Source organism: Schistocerca serialis, chromosome 1 (assembly GCF_023864345.2).
Source record: "Schistocerca serialis cubense isolate TAMUIC-IGC-003099 chromosome 1, iqSchSeri2.2, whole genome shotgun sequence".
NCBI classification, from domain to species: domain Eukaryota; kingdom Metazoa; phylum Arthropoda; class Insecta; order Orthoptera; family Acrididae; genus Schistocerca; species Schistocerca serialis.
Window position 1 is genome coordinate 1,094,997,202 of NC_064638.1, and position 23,133 is coordinate 1,095,020,334.

The 23,133-nt window shown below is 41.3% G+C and overlaps 1 protein-coding gene across 2 annotated transcripts in view; it reads left to right on the forward strand.

Annotated features, from left to right (window-relative positions):
- The first annotated feature begins 518 nt into the window (after positions 1 to 518).
- The window catches only part of LOC126416224 (sodium-dependent dopamine transporter), a 558,982-nt gene continuing 536,367 nt past the window's right edge, over positions 519 to 23,133 (forward strand). For both annotated transcript variants that reach the window (XM_050083832.1, XM_050083839.1), the window contains exon 1: positions 519 to 590. The gene's annotated coding sequence lies outside the window, so the exon portion shown is untranslated. The remainder of the gene's footprint in view (positions 591 to 23,133) is intronic.

Here is a 23,133-nt window from a genome sequence, read left to right on the forward strand (position 1 = left end):
CATCAAACCAGTTTCAGGACTGAAGACCACAACAACAACAACAGCAGAGTAATTCACGTAGACGTCACGTTGATGTAGAATACTTCGTCAGGGGCTTCGAACGGTGAGTCCATGCTAAGTAGATATGTTGCTCTACGCCGGGCAAAAGTAGAGGTGTCCCGTGACTCGTGTCACCTCAGTGTGCAACACATATGGAAAGGGAAGTGGAGCAGCAGCTGAGCTGCGACACAGGAGGATGCCTTGGAGCGTAACGAGGCGCGCGTGTCCACGGTAACGAGCCGGCGGAAGGCGGAGGGCTTCCGGCGCCGGAGCCGTGGGGCTGTCGGGGGCGGCGCCGGAGGCTGCGCCGTGAGGCGGCGCGTGCGCGGGGCGGCGGCGGCGCGTGTATAGGGCGCGCGGCCGCGGCGGCAGCCCTCACACGGCGGCGAGCGGCCAGGCAGCGGGCAGCGGCAGCCGGAGAGCAGGACAGGCCAGCATGCGCGCTGGCGCCGCCCCCGGCCAGTCCGACTCCAGCTTCAGCCTGCTCATCACGCTCTGGCGCGCCATGCCGCCCCTCCTCCAGTAGCCGCACCGCCGCGCTCCACGCTCAGGTCAGTCGCCGCGAAACCGCAACAGAAAGAAAAACAAACTGGCCTGCTGCGAGCGGGGCTAGCACACTGAGGGTTCCGTACAAACTTTATTATATACATAAATATATAATTCTTACATTCCGGCACTCGAGAACCTCGGCCATTTTTGCCTGTTACCCACACTGGTACCGGCAAGATATCGATCCAGGCGATTCCAAGATTTTGTCGAACATTTTAATTTCAATAATATAAATGTGACTTTAAGTCATGCAGGTGGCAAGCGACCATTACTATAATAATCTGTAGTTCTCCGTTCAGGCTGACTGGGTAGCAATGGCAAAAGTAAAACATCAGGCAAGAAATGATTTTATTGCTCATATGACGCGTTTCGGAATTTAGCCATCATCAGATACCCACGAACGATTACTTCAAGTTTTATGTCTGCAAACGTTTGTTTCACAAACAACTTGAAACGCCATACCCATGTGCAATAATCGCTCCTGGGTATCTGAAGATGGATAAATTCCGAAACGTTTCGTATGAACAACGAAGTCATTCCTTGCAGGATGTTTCACATTTACCATTGCCACGCAGTCAGCCTGAATGCTGAACTACTGACTGTTTCAATTTCAAGTTTGACATCGTATAACAAATGACAAAAAACATTTCGGAATTTAGCCGTCATCAGATACCCAGGAACGATTACTGCAAGTTTTATGTCTGCAAACGTTTGTTCCACAAACAAATTGAAACGCCATATCCACGTGCAATAATCGCTCCTAGATATCTGAAGATGGATAAGTTTCCAAACGCTTCTTATGAACAACGAAGTTATTCCTTGCCTGGTGTTTGACTTTTACCATTGCGACGCAGTCAGCCAGAATGCAGAACTACTGACTGTTTCAATTTCAAGTTTGACATCGTATAACAAATGACAAAAAAACATTTTTTCGTGTCATATTATTACAAATTTACAGTTTTTGGATTTTTTCCTTTGGTTGTGCTGTGAAATCTTGATTCCTGCCAGATTTCATGATTGTAGTCCAAACGAAGTGTCCTATAGGACATCCTTGCAGGATGTTTGACTTTTACAATTGCGACGCAGTCAGCCTGAATGCAGAAATACTGACTGTTTCAATTTCAAGTTTGACATCGTATAACAAATGACAAAAAACGTTTCGGAATTTAGCCGTCATCAGATACACAGGAACGATTACTTCAAGTTTTATGTCTGCAAACGTTTGTTTCACAAACAACTTGAAACGCCATACCCATGTGCAATAATCGCTCCTGGGTATCTGAAGATGGATAAATTCCGAAACACTTCATATGAACAACGAAGTCATTCCTTGCAGGATGTTTCACTTTTACCATTGCCACGCAGTCAGCCTGAATGCTGAACTACTGACCGTTTCAATTCCAACTTCAACATCGTATAAAAAAAATGACAAAAAATATTTTTGTGTCTCATATTATTACAAATTTACAGTTTTTGGATTTTTTCCTTTGGTAGTACTGTGAAATCTTGATTCCTGCCAAATTTCATGATTGTAGTCCAAAGGAAGTGTCCTATAGGATTTGATGAGTAACTTTCCGAGTATCAAAATATGTGACATAAATGGCCGTACCTTTTAATTGCATTGACATAGAAGCTTCAATTTTCTTACACAACCGAATTATCACAAATTTACAGTTTTTGGATTGTTTCCTTTGGCTGTACTGTGAAATCTTGATTACTGCCAATTTTCACGATTATAGTTCTAAGGAAGTTCCTATAGGATTTGATAAGTAACTTTCCGAGTGTCAAAATAAATGACGTAAATGGCCGTATCTTTTAATTGCATTGACATAGAAGCTTCAATTTTCTTACACAACAAAGGAAAAGTAGGCCTTAGTGTGTGTCAAAAATTCCAACTTGATACATCTGGCCGTTCCTAAGGAAAATGAGTCTTTACAGACAGATGAACAGACAGAGTCAGTTCAGAAATCACAAAAATACTTTTTTTGGCGGCATATAATTATAAATTTACAGTTTTCAGATTTTTCTTTTGGTTGCATTGTGAAACCTTGCTCCTTTCCAAATTTTATGATTATAGTCTAACGGGAAGTACCATATAAGTTTCAATGAGTAAGTTTCCAACTATCAAAGCATATCACATTATTGACCGCATCTTTTAACTGCTTTGACTTAGAAGCTTCAATTCTTTTACATAGCCAAGGGACCATGGATTTTAGTATGTAACAAAAATTTCAACTTCGTATGTCTACCCATTCCTAAAAAATAAGGGACTTAATAGACGGACGAACAGACTGTGTGTCAGATAAGAAATGACGAAAACATTTTTCTGGTGTGATAATTACAGATTTACAGTTCTCAGATTTTTTCTTTTTTGCCAAATTTCGTGATTCTAGGCAAGGGGAAGTTCCCTATAGGTTTGGATGAGTGAGTTTACGAGTATTAAAATATGCCATAAATGGCCTTATCTTTTGATTTCATTGAATTAGCTTACATTCATTACACCGCCAAGAGACCGTAGGCCGCACTATGTGCCGTAAATTTCAATTTCATACGTCAACCCGTTCCTTGGGAAAAGAGATTTTAACAGTCGGACGGACGAACAGACAGACAGACGGACAACACACTGATACTATAAGTATTCTGCTTTTAGCGATTGAGTTAAGACTGGAAATGTTAAACGATCTATCGGCAATTTTTTCACAAAACGCCTTTTCAGTGCTGTTTTGTTTTCGCTACCTGCATGACCCTACACTTATTCCTACTGCCGAATCGTGGAGAATATCTTTCGGACATTCATTATTACGGAACTCGCCCAAATTTATGGTATATGCAGGGCTTGATCAGAAATGAAAGTGGCAGAAGTGGGAACTCCAGATGGCCGAACGTTTAGAAGAAAATTGTCCAAAAGCGAGTAGGTCTCTCACACTGACGGTACCATCCGAACTTAAAAATGTATATGTATAGTTAATCTAGCCTGAGAATCAAGAATCTTAACGATTTTTGCCTGTTATTGAAATCGATGTTGGCATCATATTGGCCTCAGGGATTCCGTGAACGTACCAAAATCTCTACAGCTACTCAGACTAGTGCGCACTTACAAAAAGAAGCGAACAGGGAACTTCAGCTTACGATCTAGAGGGAGAAGATTTAATAAAATATTTTTTGTTTGCGTACTAAAACATGACTACAACTTACGTTTTATGTTGGCATGCAATAATGTTCTTCTAGGCTTCTGACGGATGATGGATGGAATGCATCTTCAAAAGACAAAAAGATATTTTTATATGGTGTAACTATAATTTAACAAGTATCAGATTTTTTGCTTTACTTGCACTGCTAAATCCTTTTTCCTGCCGAATTTCATGATTGTAGGTCAACGGGAAATACCGTACAGGTTTTGATGAGTGAGTTTTCGATTATCAAAATGTGTGACAAAATGGCGTATCTTTTGATTGCTTTGACTTAGAATCTCAGAATTTTTATATCGCCATGAGAGCATAGATCTTAACATGCAACATAAATTAGAACTCGGAACATCTATTCATTCGTGAGAAAAAGGATTCTTAACAGTCGATTACACAGACAGACGGACACACAGACAACAAAGCGATACTGTAAGGCTTCCGTTTTTACGGATGTTATATATTGAGGGACGGAACCCTAAATACAGAAATTTTGGTACGGGTCGGGCAATATATGAACCATTTAAGTTAGCGTGGTGTCCACGCAGCGCTAGGCACAATGGAAAGGGAATGGAGCGATAATCCGAAGGTCGTGGGGTCGACTCTCTATGCGGAAGCTTTACTTTTGTTTTCAGGTTTTAAGTGACTTATACCGAAAATAAACAGAAATAATCGTCAGTATATTGCATTTATTAATATTTTCATGAAAGTTATTGAAACGAAAGGTAAAGGAAAAATTTGAAGTTGGTAATAAATTTCCAGGGACGGTTTGTAAAGGGTACACGAGAATTATTTTAATTTGGGGTGATATTTATGGTAAAGAAGGGGAAACAGTAATTTTCTCAGCATCGTACACACGTTACACATGGAACATTTTCACAACTACATGGGTGTTTTAAAGTTGATACAGAAAAACAAACGTGGTTTACATTCGTAAAAGATTCCCTCTCTTCGGAGAGATGGCAGCAAACCAGGTCGAAGTAAGTCCTGCATGGTTGAATTACAATCCCTAGTTGGGAAATTATTTGGAGAGCCTCGTGTACGCCGTAAGTATAATCCCTTCCTGGAAATTTTCCTTTGCCTTTCCTTTCCAGGTATTTTATGAAAATATTAATAAACACAATATACTGAGCATTACTTTGGTTTATATGCAGTGTTGAGAGTAAAAAAATGTTTCTGCACACGGACTCGACCCCACGACCCTCGGATTACCGTTCTCTACTCTTTCGGCTGCGCCAATCGCTGCCTGAAAATTACGCTAACATAAATAGCTTATGTCCGCCCAATCCGAGCGGAAAATGCTATATTTTTTCTAAATGCTTGGCCATCTGGTGCTCCTTCTACTGTCACTTTCATTTCTGGTCAAGCCCTGCGCATTCCATAAATTTGGATAAAATCGTCGATGACTAGTAGATGCCGTCCCGTTGTTAGTGCCAAGCAGTAACCTCTGCAGTTCGGAGTGCCATTCGTTACACTCTCCTCCGTTTTAGCTGATGGACAGTTCGTGTGGCAAGAACAATACATGTAGGCTTCTTTTGTATCAGTGAAACACCTCTTTAATGAAGGAGGTAATTTGGGTTCTGAAAATACTAAAAGCGGTTGGAGAAATGAACAGACAAAACAACTTGTGTCTGGAAAACGTTACGAATACCCATTTCTTCTTCAACAGCACAGGGAGTTCGACAGCAAACTGTGCAACATGAGATCCAAGAATGGAGTTGTGTTAGAAACGAAAGTCAATACTGAATTATATTTCCCTGGAATCAGTCTTATTATTCTTTTGTAAAAAATTTAAAATATTTGGTTTTCTGACGGTTGTAGTATTTGAAATATTACTGCTCAGATTCTGTACTTTATTATTACAAATAAAATCTAGTGTATGACTTGAAACAGAAGTTTTCTTATTGGCACTTCCAACGTTTTTAATAAATTATTTATTTTATGTTTGCCTGATCATTTTCTTCAGTGATGACGAGAGCATCATAATTCTGTGGTATCAGAATATCTTCTCAGTTTTTTAGATACAAATATGTTATAAAGAAAAGGAGGTACACTGGTTTTTGATTCTCCTTACAAATGTGAGATTAGGCACTTACTGTGTTTAACGTATCTACATCTACATTTATACTCCGCAAGCCACCCAACGGTGTGTGGCGGAGGGCACTTTACGTGCCACTATCATTACCTCCCTTTCCTGTTCCAGTCGCGTATGGTTCGCGGGAAGAACGACTGCCGGAAAGCCTCCGTGCGTGCTCGAATCTCTCTAATTTTACATTCGTGATCTCCTCGGGAGGTTTAAGTAGGGGGAAGCAATATATTCGATACCTCATCCAGAAACGCACGCTCTCGAAATCTGGACAGCAAGCTACACCGCGATGCAGAGCGCCTCTCTTGCAGACTCTGCCACTTGATTCCTACAGAGTTCAAAATGGTTCAAATGGCTCTGAGCACTATGGGACTTAACATCTTAGGTCATCAGTCCCCTAGAACTTAGAACTACTTAAACCTAACTAACCTAAGGACATCACACACATCCATGCCCGAGGCAGGATTCGAACCTGCGACCGTAGCAGTCCCGCGGTTCCGGACTGCAGCGCCTAGAACCGCACGGCCACCGCGGCCGGCCCTACAGAGTAGATTCTGGGTTTCCAGAAATGACATGATACACGAGCAAAAAACATGTTCTAAAATTCTACAACAGATCGATGTTAGAGATATAGGCCTATAGTTTTGCGCATCTGTTCGGCGACCCTTCTTGAAAACTGGAACTACCTGTGCTCTTTTCCAATCATTTGGAACCTTCCGTTCCTCTAGAGACTTGCGGTACACGTCTGTTAGAAGGGAGGCAAGTTCTTTCGCGTACTCTGTGTAGAATCGAATTGGTATCCCGTCAGGCCCAGTGGACTTTCCTCTGTTAAGTGATTTCTGTTGCTTTTCTATTCCTTGGACACTTACTTCGATGTCAGCCATTTTTTCGTTCGTGCGAGGATTTAGAGAAGGAACTGCTTATGTCTGAGCATTTTAAATAAATTGTTTCGTAACGGTTGCCATAACTAGAAATTTATTAAAAAACAAATCCATTTTCCACCGGGCTGGACGTTCAGCTAGGTATCCATTCTTAATGAATGGATACCTATGACGCTTAGAATCATATTGGCGTGACGGGGTGACGAAAATTGATGGAATGTGACGGCATGCCACCAAATATGAAACAGTCTGTCGTGGAGCTTATCGTTAAACTGGCTATCCTTTATGGCGCAGCTGCAGATAGTGTGATAATATGTTTTATATACTCGGAAGAAACAAACATCGCCGGCCGAAGTGGCCGCGCGGTTCTGGCGCTGCAGTCTGGAACCGCGAGACCGCTACGGTCGCAGGTTTGAATCCTGCCTCGGGCATGGATGTGTGTGATGTCCTTAGGTTAGTTAGGTTTAACTAGTTCTAAGTTCTAGGGGACTAATGACCTCAGCAGTTGAGTCCCATAGTGCTCAGAGCCATTTGAACCATTTTTTGAAAACAAACATCCAGGGGCTGAATTGGTCCAGTGGTTCCATGTGTTATCAATTCCAATGTCACGCACACGAGGAAGAATCGTAGAGGGCAGAGCACCTCCATCTTTTCACAGCACAATAAGTAACTTTCCAGCCAATTTACCATCCGGAGTAACAGTCGGCATAATTGTATATGAATGCGGTAAGATATTGGTGTTAGTTAATCTTGATACAACTCTCTTGGTACCTCTAATTTCCAGGGTTCCTTACATATGCATTTCCTCTTCAAGTCCCGGTTGTTCAGAGTTGAAACCAAATTCCTTACTGAACGGTGGGATAAGTTTGTTTATCTAACTACAAATTTTCTGGCCGATTCCGCATTTTGTTGTGCAGCGTCAAGGTGACACATTGTTTGAAATTTCGTTATCTTACATCGTCCATATCTGTAACACTGTATGAGTTCTATACAACCTTCCACTGCTTCCCTTGAAATCACTGTATTCTATGTCGCGCACAATATGATGTGCATAACGCAGTAGGTCACTGTCAGTCACGTCCTGTAAATTGAATCGAGTATCATTGAGACTTGGAAACAGAAGTTTTTGTAACAAGTTCGCCTTGTCCTCCCTTGAATATCCATAATTTTTGTTATGCACTATACGGTCATATTGCTGCGAACGTATTCGAAATCTGTTCATAATTATTTTTACTATGCTGCGGATGATCTTTCATGTACGTAATTATGTTTAGCACCCTCTCCTTGAACAAGCAGTGCCCTTTAATACGTTTCACTGGAGTCAGGATTTGTGGCTCCCTGTCGGACAATGATGATGGACTGCATGGCTCCGCACCTGCTTCAGTATCTCTTTCATTTATTAAGCACGTATCGCCATCATTGTATTCCTCATATTCGTTGACCGCACAGTCGAGCTATACGGCACCACATAGTCCACTCATTTTGCTGGAAAGCTAATATTTCTTCTGCGACTTCTTTCTCACTCTGAGAAATTCCTTGGGCTCCTTTCTGACGAAATGTCAACATTTCAACCACGGCAACTGTTGTTGTAGATATAATGCAGTGTTTGCTTTGTTCATAATTGCCATTGCCTGCTTCGTATCAACGCCGCTAACATTGCAGCACTGTTGTGATTTACTCGTCGGCTAAGCAGTTTCATCTGCGCTCCGTAGCCTCGTACTTTGCTCACCATTAGACATCTGCAATCCCGGCCCCTTTTGCCATTGGTAGCCAATATTGTGGCTGAACGGTAGACAATATGTGGGGCGTCGAACGCCGTGAACATCATTGGCCTATTGCGACCTCGCACTCAAGCGGTCCCTTATTAGTTCTCTAGGAAGATATGAGTTGCAGTGCGTCATTATAAATAGTGCATTATGTGTTTTATTCGGTAATCCACTTTCTCTGCTCAAGACCTGTACAAAAGCCTTATCACAGCGTGACATACTCGTGAACTCCACATCTACACTCCTGCAAATTGAAATAAGAACACCGTGAATTCATTGTCCCAGAGGGGAAACTTTATTGACACATTCCTGGGGTCAGATACATCACATGATCACACTGACAGAACCACAGGCACATAGACACAGGCAACAGAGCATGCACAATGTCGGCACTAGTACAGTGTATATCCACCTTTCGCAGCAATGCAGGCTGCTATTCTCCCATGGAGACGATCGTAGAGATGCTGGATGTAGTCCTGTGGAACGGCTTGCCATGCCATTTCCACCTGGCGCCTCAGTTGGACCAGCGTTCGTGCTGGACGTGCAGACCGCGTGAGACGACGCTTCATCCAGTCCCAAACATGCTCAATGGGGGACAGATCCGGAGATCTTGCTGGCCAGGGTAGTTGACTTACACCTTCTAGAGCACGTTGGGTGGCACGGGATACATGTACATGCGGACGAGCATTGTCCTGTTGGAACAGCAAGTTCCCTTGCCGGTCTAGGAATGGTAGAACGATGGGTTCGATGACGGTTTGGATGTACCGTGTATTCAGTGTCCCCTCGACGATCACCAGTGGTGTACGGCCAGTGTAGGAGATCGCTCCCCACACCATGATGCCGGGTGTTGGCCCTGTGTGCCTCGGTCGTATGCAGTCCTGATTGTGGCGCTCACCTGCACGGCGCCAAACACGCATACGACCATCATTGGCACCAAGGCAGAAGCGACTCTCATCGCTGAAGACGACACGTCTCCATTCGTCCCTCCATTCACGCCTGTCGCGACACCACTGGAGGCGGGCTGCACGATGTTGGGGCGTGAGCGGAAGACGGCCTAACGGTGTGCGGGACCGTAGCCCAGCTTCATGGAGACGGTTGCGAATGGTCCTCGCCGATACCCCAGGAGCAACAGTGTCCCTAATTTGCTGGGGCGTGGCGGTGCGGTCCCCTACGGCACTGCGTAGGATCCTACGGTCTTGGCGTGCATCCGTGCGTCGCTGCAGTCCGGTCCCAGGTCGACGGGCACGTGCACCTTTCGCCGACCACTGGCGACAACATCGATGTACTGTGGAGACCTCACGCCCCACGTGTTGAGCAATTCGGCGGTACGTCCACCCGGCCTCCCGCATGCCCACTATACGCCCTCGCTCAAAGTCCGTCAACTGCACATACGGTTCACGTCCACGCTGTCGCGGCATGCTACCAGTGTTAAAGACTGCGATGGAGCTCCGTATGCCACGGCAGACTGGCTGACACTGACGGCGGCGGTGCACAAATGCTGCGCAGCTAGCGCCATTCGACGGCCAACACCGCGGTTCCTGGTGTGTCCGCTGTGCCGTGCGTGTGATCATTGCTTGTACAGCCCTCTCGCAGTGTCCGGAGCAAGTATGGTGGGTCTGACACGCCGGTGTCAATGTGTTCTTTTCTCCATTTCCAGGAGTGTATATCTGTACAACGTAAGTCACCTTGCGGTTTGTGATGGAGAGTGTTATTGCTTCACCATTTCCCTGTTCCATTCACGAATGGACAGCGGGAAGAAAGACTGTCGGTGAGCATCCACACCCGCAACATTAATTTCTCTGTGAATTTTAAAATTTTCCCGGTAAATTGACTGTTCAAACTAATTTCGGGCTTGCAACCGGTCGTCGTTCAATACTTCGCACGATATTTCAACTGGGCACCTGCCAGTCATCTTCAGGTGAGCCGTCGCAGACTGGCGAAAACGTCCTCCGTTCCGCAATATATAGCGTACTGTAAGTATTCTGCGCATGCGTCGAAAACTTGATAGTTGAACCACGCTGCCGCTATATATTGCGGAACGGAGAACGTTTTCGCCAGTTTGCGACGGCTCACCTAAAGACGACTGGCAGGTGCCCAGTTGAAATATCGTGCGAAGTATTGAACGACGACCGGCTGCAAGCCCGAAATTTGTTTGAACATTAATTTCTCTATTTCTACCGTCGCGCTCGATTCGCGAGGCGTATTGTGCTAAGGTAGTAATATGCTGCCTGACCATTCTTCACACTTACTCTCTGGCAAAGTTAACAATAAACCACTCCGCGATCCACAACCACTCTCTTGGAGTGTCTGCCATTGAAGTTTGTTGAGCGAGAGTTTTTCCTTCTCCTCCATTAATCTTTAACTTGTAAGAGTCCCAGAATGTACTCAAGAATCGGTCGAAAGAGGATTTGATAAGCTACTTTTTTCATGGGTATATTACATTTCCTTGCAATTCTTTCAATGAATATCAGTCTGGTACCTGCTTTTCCTGCGCCTATTTTTACGCGCTCGTTCCACTTTAAATAGCTCCGAACGCTTACTCCTGGATATTAAGGGGGGATATAATGGATTTTCGTCCAAAAAATCGATTTTTCAAAAATATTATCTTCTTGATCTATACAATTTAATCTATGTCGTGTGTGAATTTTATCGTGATAGCAGCTTTAGAAATGCCTTTAAATTGTTAAACTGATTAACTCTGCACTGGCGGCCACTACCACCTTTTCCGACGTTTGGGAAACTGCTTGCTTCAGCGGAATTTCTGTCAGTATGAAGACTATTTTTTTCGATATCTTTGCCTGACATCTATGCCTTTGGCTGACATCTATATCTTTGCCTGAAAACTTTCTTGCCTGTGGTTTATTTACGTTTCTTTCTGACACATACTAGTAGGTGGAAGGTTGAATTCGCAAACTTTTAAGTGGAAGTCAAGATTTAGGAATATTGGGTGGTGGAAAAACTGTGTTTAGGAAAATGGAGGTTTCATGGAAATCGGTTCACCAACAAAAAAGAGGAATCATCTCGAAAGAAGCTTCAGCATCGAAATTTGGGACAACAAAATTGTACAGGTGCGTGAATGATGTTGATATGGATTCCACTGGATTCAGACTTATTGATTTAGAGCTTCTCTGCCAGGCTATAAAGCTTTCATGTTCATCTGTTAGCTGTAAAAATACGGAATGCATGGTTGTTGTTGAAGAAAGAGGAGTGGGAATAGCTTGTGATTTTAAATTAATTTATATTTCCTGTAGCTATGAATTGTCATTTGCCTCCTCCAAAAAAACTGACACTGGTGCCTATGAAAGCAATTATAGGTTAGCATATGCTCTGAGATTCCTTGGACAGGGCAGGGAAGGAGGTAATTTATTGTGTGGTTTTTTGGTTTTCTGAGCATGGCTCCACCTTGTGCAAGGTTTGAAAAAATAAATAAAGAAACGTCTGATGCTGTATGCCATACTGCCAAAGTTTCTTTGAAAAAAACAGTGGAGGAATTGTTGGAAATAAACGAAAAAGAAATAGATCCTTGGGTAGATATTCATGACAGTGAATCTCCTACAAATGTTACTGACCTGTGTGTGTCTGTAGATGGGACCTGGATAAGAGGGGTCACACATCTCTGTATCGAGTTGCATCTGTTATTGGTATTGACTCAGGTAAAATTTTAGATGTAGAAATTACGGCTAAATACTGCCAACAGTGTGCAACAAGGAAAACGTCCAACAATGAAGACAGTGACAAACTGTGCATGAAAAGCATGCAGTAGTATGCTCTAAAAATTATAGTGGCTCAAGTGGGGGCTTGGAGGCTGCTACAGTTGCGAGGATGTTCTCCAGATCTAAGGATCAGTATGGTGTTAAGACATACTAAATACCTTGGTGATGCGGACGCCTCTTCGTTAAAGCTGTAACAGATAAAAATCCGTAGAATACAACAATGGATAAGTTGGAATGAGTTAGCCACATCGAAAAGAGGCTTGGTGGTGGGCTCCCTCGCTTGCTGAAAGAGATGAAAGGTGAAGTACTTGAGGATGGAAAACCACTAGGACGAACAGACAGGCTTACTCTGAAAGAAGTTGATTCTCTTCAGTTATTTTATGGGAGAGCTATCAGGCAAAATATACATAATTTAGAGGCAATGAGGCGTGTTGTGTGGGCATTTTTTTTCCACAAACGTGTTGTGTGGGCAATTTTATTCCGCAAACAATCCACTGACCAAACATCAGCCGGCCGTTGAGGCCGTGCGGTTCTAGGCGCTACAGTCTGGAACCGAGCGACCGCTATGGTCGCAGGTTCGAATCCTGCCTCGGGCATGGATGTGTGTGATGTCCTTAGGTTAGTTAGGTTTAAGTAGTTCTAAGTTCTAGGCGACTGATGACCTCAGAAGTTAAGTCGCATAGTGCTCAGAGCCATTTTTGAACCAAACATCAATGCACAATCTGTGGACGGTGGTGTAAGTTCAACAACAGAAATGAAACTTATTCACATAAACACTCACTACCAGAACCTGTTATCAGTTCAATTAAGCCCACGTTCAGGTTTCTTGCAAACACAAAAAGTGTCTTCACGGAAAGACACAAAATGTAAATGAAAGCCTCAATAATTAAATTTGGATTAGATGCTCAAAAAGGACATTCTGTAGACTTGAAGTGCTCGAAATAGGCGTCTATGAAGCAGTTTTATGTTACAATAACGGAAATAATGGCAGTATTAAAGTACTGAAGAGAGTTGGTATAGATCCTGGTGTGTTTACAGCAGAAGCTTTTTACACCATCGACGAGAGCAGGGTCAAGAAAACTAACAGAACAGTACCTTACCTGCAAATACAGGCCAGGCAGATTCGAAGAGGAGAGAAGAGAAACCTGGAGGATGAGGAGTATCAGTATGGAGGATTTTAAAATTGAGGTACGTTTATTACATGTAGAAATATGAGAAGAAAATCTTTGAACCGCATTTTCTCTGTTTCACATTTTTTACTTTATTAGAAGTCTTTTCTCAAAAAGTATATGCGCTAATGCTATGAAATTATCAGGAACTGTTCGTAACGTGTTGCTGTCTTGCTGGAACTAAAAAATAAGAAATCCTGCAATTAAAACCTGATTTTTAGATGATTGTATGTAGAAAAAAGTTAATTTTGGATGAGCAAAATTAAAAACTCTGTCAATGATATAATTTGTACCATAAATTAAAAACTGTAGTTCAGTGGTCTTATAACATTCTCAGGTGACTACAATAAAATTCTCAGATTAATTGCATGATTAGAATTTGAGTTATGGCTTTTTATAAAAAAGACAATAACAAAATTGAAAATTCAAATTTCTGGCAAAATATTAATCCTGCATATTAAATATACGAAGTTAATTTGACATCTGACAAATTCCCCGTCTGCTAGTGACCCCTGAATCCAATCAAAAAACCTGGTCTGGTATTCCGTAAGCTCGTCTTTCGTACACTAGGCAACAATACAAAACTGTACTGAATACCTTCTGCAAGTCACGGAATACAGCATCAAGCTGGGTGTCATGGAATAATAAAGCTAACTGTTTACAAAAATCCATGCCGTTTCCTACAGTGAAGATTTTCGCTTTCCGGTAAGGTTAGGTTATAATGACCAGAACTGTGTCGAGCCGCCACCAAAAGACTACACACAACGCGTAAAAGAAGGCCACACCCGTGACTCCAACCCACGACCAAATGGTTGACGAAATCTCTCCGAGAACGGCGTGGCGAGAACGGCTAAATGAGGGCGCCGCAATGGTTAACGATTTTTATTGACTTTCCATCTCTTAACTGTTTGCTTATATCTGCTTTATAACGCTAATTTCTTTACCTGTTACTTGAGAATAATTTCAGAACAAGATGAAAAACTTTCTGACAGCAAATTATTAATTTTGGAGCAGACTTGTAGTACTTAGCAATACTTTACAATATACTCTGATGGATATGCTTCAACACTCTGCGTATCTCGAAAATATTAATTTTCATTGCCTGTGCACGTAACACCACAACAAAACATGTTATCCTAGCTTTCTGGACAGTAAAAGCAAAGAGACAGCATTTCAAGCAGAAACTAAATGCTAATGTCACAACTAAATGTGTTTATTGTTCAAAGAAGTATTAGCAATACGTATAAAAGAGTCTATTGTAAATCTGAAGTGAAAAAGTTAAGTTCTTACTAATGTTGAACTGAAATGAAAAAAATTAGACTTTTAAACTGGCATTAAGAACGCAAAAATACATTCAGCGCTGTTTTGTCTCCCATGTAAATTTAATGTCAGTTAATTGTAAAGAACGTACACATCAGGAAGGAGAAAAAAACAAACCTTGTTGTTTACATCAGCCGCGCGGGATTAGCCGAGCCGTCTAGGGCGCTGCAGTCATGGGCTGTGCGGCTGGTTCCGGCGGAGGTTCGAGTCCTTCCTCGGGCATGGGTGTGTGTGTTTGTCTTTAGGATAATTTAGGTTAAGTAGTGTGTAAGCTTAGGGACTGATGACCTTAGCAGTTAAGTTCTACGAGATTTCACATACATTTGAACATTTTTTTGTTTACATTAGTTACTGATTAAGGAAAGGTTAGACAACATATTGATTGACACGTTTGGCCTTATTCGCCAAGGCGAGTCGTCGGTAATCAAAGGGTAAACGGTCTTATGCCACTGGTGACATTAGTTTTCTGTGCATGGTTCGTCTACATTATGACCCGCTTTGTCTTTTAGTGATAGTTATGTGTGATCGCGACCATACACACAAAGAGATCAGCCGTTCTGTCACTGGCTAGTGAAGTGTTGAGGTACCTCGTGGCCGGCACTGGATCACTGCAGAGTTTCGCCGTTCAAGGCGTCAACGTCAACACTTTAAACTGCCTGCAGGATGAACACTGCTCTGGACTAAGTAGCATGATGTGGAAAACTTTGAGTCACGAAATTCTGGAAACGTTTTTAAACTAGCTATTGAGAACTGCTTACAGTTATTTACTAGATACGTCAAGTACGTCTCGACCTAAGGCTATGGACACTTGACTCAAACCTGTGGCGTGGAATTTGTTACAATTCTTCATCAGTTTTCTTTTTTTAAAGGGGTAAGGGGGGTATAGTAAGGACTTTTTAACAGCACACTCACACACACTGAAAGTAACGTCGTTGTTCCATTAGCCGCCTCTGTTCAAGAAATTCACACCATGACGACGCTTTCGAATGACGACACAAATAAATAATTACAAAATGTTGTGTGTGTATTCCAACAAACATTGCTACCATTGGACACATCAAGTTAAAATTTCCTTATCGCAAATTATAATGCATTTCTCTACATCTTAGACCCCAAGCGTTCCATATCAGATTATTTCCTCCACAGTCGCATAAAACGTTAGGAGCAGGTGTAAACAGTATTTTCATGCCTAAAACTACGGCACATCAACGACTTAATTCTCTCTTTGCTGTATTGAAATGTATGTTTTGCTTCTCTGTCCTGGAAAATTTTTCTCGGTTGTGTCGCTCGTGTGCAAATAACTGTGTGTTAACAGAGTTTATGTCTCTACCTCTTGCAATATTACAGAGAATGCTGTAAGCTTCCAATATCTGAAAATAAAATAAGCAGGAAGTTCTGATTAATTTTCAGATCATACATATCCTTCCAATGGCACAATTTGCGTCCAATGAAATCCGACTACCGTGTTCCTCTTAGCTTGCTCATTTCATACTATCAGTTCCCACTGTGTGACACAAACTGCCTCATGTCAGGAGCAATCTGCCACCTCAGCTACAAGAAAGAAATACATTTTTCCTAATTTGTTCTGCCTCAGAGTCATGATTATTTATAATATTAGAATGTGCGAAATCTGACTTTGTGATTAAAGATTAGTTTTAGTTGAGAGGAAAATGAAAAAAAAAGTATTTTTTCCGCATCCGTAAAGTTATACAAACATGCAGTTATGTGTATTTAAAAATATGCGTTATAAATACCATTATTATTTACGGAAGGATTCCTGGTTAGTAGTCAACACATTATTAGCAGTATTTTAATTTTAGCTATAAAATTTCAGCTGTGTATGCAGAGTTTTTTATATAATAAGAATTGACGATTATTAAAACTGTTTTAAAAATCAGTTTTTGTTTTGTAACCTACACCTGAAATGTTGGTCTATGAATACAAAATAAATATACTCCTGAGACTAATAAAACATTAAAATTAGAGAATGAAATTTTCACCCGGCAGCGGAGTGTGCGCTGATAAGAAACTTCCTGGCAGATTAAAACTGTGTACCGGACCGGTAGAGCACTTGCCCGCGAAAGTCAAAGGTCCCGAGTTAGAGTCTCGGTCCGGCACACAGTTTTCATCTGCCAGGAAGTTTAATAAAATTGGACGTTTTATGCGTCAAATTTTATCCTAATTGAGAATTATGTTTCAATTTGCACACAAGAATACCACCATTCAAAAATAGTTTTTTTAATTTTTTTATTTATAGTTATCACTCATCCCGCTAGTGTTATGGCGTCATCTACCTCACTCTACCTCATGTAAATCTTCGGATTGTTAAACAACTTTCACAACTAAGATCCGCAATATTCCATTTCAAATATTTCAATGTTTTAGGGACTGGTTTATTACTTGACCTGTTTAGAGTCGCTGCGGGAATAGTTTTGAGCACATTTCTATAAAATAGCAGCAGCGGGACTCGCAGGATACAGATTTAAATAGAATAAAGTATTACGTATTTAAATCACTCAAACGAATTTGGTCTCTATGTCATTCTGTATCACAACAGTTCAGTTATTTCCAATTCAGTCTTCAACAGTTTTGCCACAATCTGTGTTTCACTTTTACATAACGCTGTGCTCCAGACACCAACACATTCCTAAACTTCAGGCCAGTATATGGCGTAACCAGGTGTATATTCCTAATAAAGCGTCCTTTGCCTGTTAGCTTCATTGCTACGACAAGCTGAAAGAATGTTAACTTACTGATTTTACTCTATCCAAAAATTGCAATAACACGAAGTGCAGCAGTGACTGAAATGACCTATTTAAGAAGCCCTGAAACGAGTTTTTTCGAGTTTAAATTCTCATAAATACATACACCAAAAATTCAGTTGTGTTGTTTCTTGTTTAACTATATTCCATACATATTTAATTCAGTCATCCAAATTATTAATTTCTGACGTGGTGTGCATACATGTTATAAACAACTTGGGGCGATGTTTGTAGTATGCAACATTGCTTGTTCTTGTTAACATATTTCGTTTGCAAGATACTCTAGTCCCATTAGTGACGCATAGTTTCTGGAACTGCATTTTAACACTATTTGTAGTTACTTTCCTGTAAAAACTATTTTAAAATAATGACAAAAAGTTTTCCTTCATCTGAAATGTCAGCACCCCTCGCGGTTGACTGTGATTGTAAATTCCAAATTCTGTAAATGAATTGAAAGTTTTAAACAGTGTGCTTCATTAACCTAGTCGTTGAATTTCCGACGTTCTATCAATGAGAGGATACGTGGCTACCAAGGGAATCTCCGTCAGTTTATTATTGATAATTGTCGCGTTCCAGCAGCAATTCATTACTTATAGAAGATGCCAGCGACATCTTTGTCTACTTGAGTTTCCTTCTACCGACCTTTATTGGAAAGCTTCCTAACCAAAGCATAGAGTAGACGTCGGAATTACTTTCTCAAAGTTTTATCACCTGAGAAAGACAATATGAAAATGTTGTTAGTATTTACAGCCATTCTTCCTCAGTTGTTGCTTCAGTTTTGTTTATCACAAATATCGTCTTTTTCAAATGAAAATTTATTTTGTTTCTACACAAATACAAACATTGAGTTGCAATAGACGGAATTTTTCTTAACTCCCTGATAAACAGAAGTGACAATATGAGAACTTGCCTTTTACTCAAAAATTATTTTCTCAGATCGTCACCTATTATGCTGTCTCTCTTGGAGCACCCTTTAACTGCACGTTGACATCCCCTATCTGCGTTTTAGCACTCCCGCCTCGCTGCCACGCAACAGAAATGAGAGAGCCATCGTTTTGTAAAATTTCTTGTTTCTTTTCTGCTGTTCCTGTCCAGCGTCCTACATATTGTGCCATACATTGTTTTTTATTGAAAAATGCAACCTTTTGTGCAGACTTTCCTTCACACCTGTGTCTGACATTATGTCCAAGACATTCGAAGTGTATGGCTGTTCCAAAATCACCTCAGTGCTAATGCAGTCTTTCTACAGAAACGTCATGGTCTTGATTTTTGGAATTATATCTTTCAGAAATTTTGTTTAGCAGATGAGCGACCGTTTTATGAGACTGCTAAAACTGCCAAGTCATATCCGACTAACACGACATTCACTGTTTCTGCTGACTTAGCTGAATCCCGGTAGGAACTGTTGATTTACGTTCTCGAAGCATTTAGTCAATTTATAGAGTGAACGATACTGTTTACAGATGCCCAACTTGCCTAACTCTCTAGTTTACTGTGAGTATATTTGCTATACATGACTTGGAAAGCCATGGCGAAAAGCATTTTGCACAGATTTTGTCTTATGACTCTATCGGACGTTTTATGTAGTCAATGAATGGGATGTGTGTTTCCAAATTATATTGTCAGCGATTCTCAATCATATGTTTTATATTGTATACAGGGTCGACACACGAACCATCTTTGCGGAATCCGTTTTGATCTTCGTCCAACAGTACATCCGCAGCTTTTCTGTCTCGCATTGTAATCATTTTGGTATAGAGAAAATATCCCGTGTTCAGTAAACTGGTTTGTAGTTCTTCGGACTCATTTCACCGATTGAGAGTTCACCAAAAATTTCGTTAGCAGCTTCTGTACAAGTGCGAACAATATATGCACCGCATTGGGGAACTGCACTTCCGTCGTTGATAATGCTAGGCGAAGTGAGAACATCTCGTGGCTCATGTATAACACCATAGGCTTCCAAACACTGACGTCTTAAATAACGTGCCCAATCACTTGAGCAGGTATCATACGGTTCTCCGACGCATGCTCTTGTCTGCACTATGTGTATAACTAGACCCGTATTTACGCTCTATAGGACCTCTAGGCTGAGCCTATAGTGCGGGCCCTGCAACGGAATAACAAACCCGCAAAAATATCATTTTAGATCACTTATGTTTATAACTAGCTCTATCCTCGTGGTTCCGCCCGTTTGCGCATACTTCACATATATTTCATACACGCATTTATATTTCACATATATTTAACGTATTTCTCAGATATTTATTGATTATTTCCTCTGTATCTGTAGCGAATTTCGCTGTGCGTTTTCTTCTGACACTGAGGAAGCTTATAATTTGCCTGGGTAATAAATATGAAAAAATGGGTGTACAATGGTAAATCTTTTTAGGTTTGAAAATGGAACCAACATTTTTTACATTTATTATTTCCTCTCATTTCTTGACATTTTTTAACAGGATTTTCCATAATATTTGCATGCACCACTCCTCATCCCCCCCCCCCCATCCTCCAGGGTAGTATTGGTGTTTTACTCGAAAGAACTTTTACACAAATAATGAGTGATGCATACACCAAATTTTGATGTCTTTTTCCAGACGTGCCTGAGCTATGCTTTTACGTCACCACTTTTTACGTCAATAGTGAGTCATTAGTGTGTTAATAGTGCTCTACTCCCAAAGTGATTTTTTTCAGGATAGCAGATGATACATGTCCCAAGTTTAATGGAAACTGCTTCAGGCATTACAGAGATGCACTATGTGATTAAAAGTATCCGAATACCTGGCTTAAAATGACTTGCAAGTTCGTGGCGCCCTCCATCGGCGCTGCTGGAATTCAGTATGGTGTTGGCCCACCGTTAGCCTTGATGACAGCTTACACTCTCGCAGGCATACGTTCAATCAGGTGCTGGGAATAGCAGCCCATTCTTCACGGAGTGCTGCACTGAGGGGAGGTATCGATGTCGGTCGGTGAGGCCTGGCACGAAGTCGCCGTTCCAAAACATCCCAAAGGCGTTCTATAGGATTCAGGTCAGGACTCTGTGCAGACCAGTCCATTAGATAGATGTTATTGTCGTGTAACCACTCCGCCACAGACCGTGCATTATGAACAGGTGCTCGATCGTGTTGAAAGTTGCAATTGCTCTTCAACAGTGGGAAGCAAGAAGGTGCTTAAAACATCATTGTAGGCCTGTGCTGTGATAGTGCCATGCAAGACAATAAGGGGTGCTAGCCCCTCGATGAAAAATACGACCACACCATAACACCACAGCCTCCGAATTTTACTGTTGGCATTCGCCATGCTCAAACTCTGTCATCGGATCGCCACATTGTGTACCGTGATTCGTCACTCCACACAACGGTTTTCCGCTGTTCAATCGACCAATGTTTACGCTCCTTACACAAAGCGAGGCGTCGTTTGGCATTTACCGAAGTGGTGTGTGGCTTATGAGTAGCCGTTCGAACATGAAATCCAAGTTTTCTCACCTCCTGGGTAACTGTCATAGTACTTGCAGAGGATCCTGATGCAGTTTAGAATTCCTATGTGATGGTCTGGATAGATGTTTGCCTATTACACATTACGACCCGCTTCAACTGTCGGCGGTCTCTGTCAGTCAACAGACGAGGTCGGCCTGTACGCTTTTGTACTGTACGTGTCCCTTCACGTTTCCACTTGACTGTCACATCGTAAACAGTGGACCTAGGAATGACTAGGAGTGTGGAAATCTCGCGTACAGACATATGTCACAAGTGGACTCAATCACCTGACCACTTCCGAAATCCACGAGTTCCGCGGAACGCCCCATTCTGCTCTCTCACAGTAATTGGCAGCACAATGCACCTAATATCAAAAATGTTTGTTTTTGGGGGTGTCTGGATACTTTTGATCACATAGTGTATACTGATATCAAGTACTTTTACATTCACAGCTTATGACCCCCAATCCCCCTCCCGGGGGTGATAGGTCTGTTTTAGCCCCCCCCCCCCACAGTATTTTTATGCACATTATTATACAAATAACGAAAGTAATGAGTTGCGTATAATGTATATAAAAATTTGGTTTAAATTGCTCCAGCAGACGTTCCTGAGCTAAGCTTTTACGTCCCCCCCCCCCCCCCCCCCACTTTCATTCCCACCCATACTCCTATGGGATGCAGATGCTTCTTATTCCCACAACGCTTCTTTCCAGATAGTAAATGATGTGTATTTCAAGTTTCGTTGAAGTCGATCCAGTGGTTTAGAAGGAGACGTGAAATGCACATACATACACGCGCAACTGATACAGATTTCATAAAAATTTTCCATGCAATTGTGTGACTTAAGGAATTGATGAGATTAAAAAATAAAAAGAACTGAAGTCATTATGCTTTATTAACGTTACTATGAAGAATTATGTATTAAAAAAGGAGCAAAAAGTTGAATTTCACGTCCACGCAAAATCGGTATTTTAGTTTTAAAAAATGTCACGTTGTGAGAATAAACAATCGGCAACAGTGTAATTATTACGACTAAAATATTGTTTAGTAGAAATTATTCGTATTTTTATAAAAACGCTTTTGTTTGTTTGCTCTTAACACAGTATCTTGTTAGGGAATAGCTTTACCTCAACACGGATTTCCCCAGCTCCAGGAGTTAAAGAATTAGCATCTTTCAGCAGGAAGTAAAATATTTTGTGGGTCTTGATTTGTAAAAATGAGGTATGGAGGAAATTACCTTTTCACAAAATCGAAATCACTTCAAACGGCGAGGAAGCGCGGAGTTTGAGAGGGGAATGCTGAACTGTCCACTGCAATATTCAGCCGCATAAGCTCAAACAAAATAATCACGCACACGTCTTAAATGAATCTGACAAGGAGAGGTATCCAGGGATGGGATCAAGTTTTTGAGCCCCTCTATATGGTAATGTAAGTCAGGGTCCCACGTATCTCACCATGCAGCCTTTCACGCTGGTGGGCGCTCGTTTATTTGTAAACGGCGAAAAAAAAGGTATAATAATTTTGAGTGTTTGCTACAGCCGTAAAATTCATGGTAAATGGTGGCGTTGTAGCGTAGTGGCTTGACGTGCAATGGTCACGGGTTCGAAACCTCTCAGATGCTTTGAAACTTGTCTTGTATATTTATTGAAATGACTTTTATCATTATTTTTGTTCAATTACTTGGTTTAAATGTATTTTTTTTTAAATTTCTATTCCTTTGTTAAGTCACTTTAATTATCGAAGTAACTTTTAGATTTGCTCTTATTTTTTGTTCCTATCTTTTTCTATATTTGGAATCTTTATGCATGTGATTTCCATTATTTTTTTGTATTAATTTCGACTTAATTTCTTCCGTTTGATCATCTTACATTTTCGTCCATGTTATTACATTCATATGCGATTGCAGGGTTCCTCGGCGTCTTTCAGCTATGAGATCTTCACGAGTTATCACGGCTGATAACCCGTGAAGATTTCATTATTACATTCATTATTTCAATTTCTCATTTCGATTTTTAATCCTTTCTTTCGTTTAAATCTTCATCTGTCTCATTTTGTCCATAGCGCAACAGAAATTTATTTTTTTACCTCAATTTTTCGAATTTGTCGGCTAATGACTCTGTAAACTGAGAACTGCTCAACAATTTATCTCTGTGAAACAAACATACTGTGTCAGTAACATTTACAAAAACAAGTC